Raw genomic sequence first — 2,613 nt, 5'->3', positions numbered from 1 at the left:
GTAAAATAGTTCCCCTTTAACTTTCCCCTGTTGAAATCATCAAAATGTCTATGCTTGCATCTTGTTACAGGATTTTGGTCCAAAGGTGAACTTCAAGAAATGAAAGGTGCGTTTGAGTGGCTTTTGTGGGCTGCCCACCGCCAGCCAAGATCTGGTGCACCGGATGCTCAGAGACAGTTTTATCCGGCTTCCAACCAGTGGAACAGTGCAACCTTGATTACCAGCCCCAACGCGGGTCTGCCATTGACCCTGGATGACTTCTGGCTGTGGGGGGAGCGGCTCGTCACTATCAACATGCTGTCTGATACCGTGATGACCATGTCCCTTGAAGAGGGTCTGGCAGGACTGGGACCCGCGGAGGAAGTCCAAGTGGCCGTGCGTCTTCCTCGCAGATCACTGCTGGTGCTATACGGTGAGGCGCGCCGCAGGTGGAAGCACGCCATTCACAGAAAGGATGTTCAGGCATACAGAGTGTGCAGTACTTACAGGGAACTGTCTGCAGACTTCCTACCAGGAGGAAAGCGAGCAGAACTCGGCTCTCAACTATTGGACATTGCTCTGACTGAGCATCCAGGGGACTCCTGTCTGCGTGAATACTTTCCCTAAGGCTAAGCCAGTTGTCCTTCCGCGTTCGGTTTGCGCGATCTGATTGGCCACTGGCGCTTCTCTCAGCGCCCAATCGCGTTACTCCTAACAATCGCGCCTAGCTTTCAGTGCTACCCAGTACTACCTGCTGCTACCCAGTACTACCTGCTGCTACCCAGTACTACCTGCTGCTACCCAGTACTACCTGCTGCTACCCAGTACTACCTGCTGCTACCCAGTACAACCTGCTGCTAGTGCCTTGGTTGGTGGCTGCCCCCCATGCGTCTATGCTTTCTACAACACAGTTGGGTTTCCGGGTTCCCGTGATTGGCCACTGACGCACACGCGTCGCACGCGTACGCCCCCCTCGCTATGAGTGACGCCCCTCGCTATGAGTGACGCCCCTCGCTATGAGTGAACAGCGGAACGACTGCCGTCTTGTTGACAGAGCTCTCATATTTGCGAATGCATAAACTATATCTTAAATTATGTGTCTAATATGGCCGTCGCTTATCAATGACTTGTTTGCAGTCAACATTGTCGAAACGGATTGTTTTTCATTTTTTTTCATTTTTACGGATTGTTTTTTATGTATCACAGGACAATAACAGAAATAATAATGACAGTCCAGTAATTAAATCAGAATGAAAGTAGACTAAATGACATAAAAATAATAAATACAATACATGGGCTCGTGCTCGCTCTTCCCCCCCAACCCCCATTGTCAGGGGTCTGGCCCAGGGGCCTCTTAATTCTTAATCTGGGTTTGCACATAAACCTCACAATCAGGTTGTTCTAGAAAGGGTTCTCACCGCTTGCATGATGTCTTCCAACAGCCAGCAAAGACAGCAGCACCACTCTACACAATACAAATGTTCACATTTAGTTACATATTTACTTTACACTTACATAAGTGTTTACTTATGTCAGAATGTCAACACAATGAGCAACCCTACTGTCGAACTCTTTAGGAGCAAAGAGAGCCAAATGTATTTTATTTACTCAAAATTACATATTATTTATCCAAAACAAATGGTACAATTTAAATGTCCCCTAAATGATCAAATGTACTCCTTGCAACTATTTTCAAAGGTAAATTGAAATTAAATGAACTTTAGGAGTAAATAAATAATCATTTATATCAGGCATCTATGCGGTCAGCACGGGAGGGCTTGACTGGTTTACTGTCTGGCATCTATGGGGGCAGCCCCAGAGTACTTGCATTTGAAACCCCCAGCTGAGCTCATTCGGGTAGAGTCAGAGACAGTGCATTGTGCTCAGTGAGACCGGCAGGAACGTTATACTAAGGTCAATGGTATGTTTTCATTCACCTTCTCTGCTTGCTTAGCTGTTAGCTCCCTAGCATATTAGCTAGCTAGCATGTTAGCTCTGCTCAACATGAAATGTTTGTAGCATGTTAGCTCTGCTTAGCCCCTTACGTGACTGCGATGTGCGGTCACACGTAAGGGGCTTGACATGCGGCCCCGGTGCACCCTGGGAAATGGTGTTTCTGCGGTCTGTAGTGTTACATGGGCTGTAGGCCTGTAATGTTTGACATTACAACAGTTTGGATATATTGTTTGAACATTTTTATGCATGACATTCATGACATGGTTAAGTTTAAAGAATAATGTTGATTATTGGTGTAATAAATAAATATATATATATCAAAAGTCAAAGTCAAAGATTTTATTTGCCATGTATGGACGAATCCACATTGGAATACAGGTACAGAGCAAACACTGTCTACAACTAATCCAATACAGGAGCAGAGTAGAAACGGTACAGGAAAAATATGTAAAAACACAGACCGTATAAAAGGACAAATGCTAAAATTGATATCAACATCCCCTAAAAGTGCATATCATAGTTAAGTGCATAGTGGCACAAATTACAGAAAGTGCATATAATCAAAGTGCATGATGCACAGACACACAAAAAACAGCACTTCCACAAACCTGACTAATAACACTAATAAAAACACAGAAACAAAATAGGATAAAATACAAAACTAGCCTTTGGAGTCAT

General features: G+C 44.6%; 1 pseudogene across 1 annotated transcript in view; it reads left to right on the top strand.

Annotated features, from left to right (window-relative positions):
- The window catches only part of LOC311233372 (alpha-ketoglutarate-dependent dioxygenase alkB homolog 4-like), a 2,428-nt pseudogene extending 1,822 nt beyond the window's left edge, over positions 1–606 (top strand). Inside the window, exon 2 of the transcript in view lies at positions 71–606. The product of the transcript in view is annotated as an alpha-ketoglutarate-dependent dioxygenase alkB homolog 4-like (transcript). The remainder of the gene's footprint in view (positions 1–70) is intronic.
- The last annotated feature ends 2,007 nt before the right edge of the window (positions 607–2,613 follow it).

The sequence above is a fragment of the Notolepis coatsorum genome, assembly GCF_963971535.1.
Source record: "Notolepis coatsorum genome assembly, chromosome: 8".
Taxonomy (NCBI): Eukaryota; Metazoa; Chordata; class Actinopteri; order Aulopiformes; family Paralepididae; genus Notolepis; species Notolepis coatsorum.
This window is presented reverse-complemented; position numbering and strand designations above follow the sequence as displayed.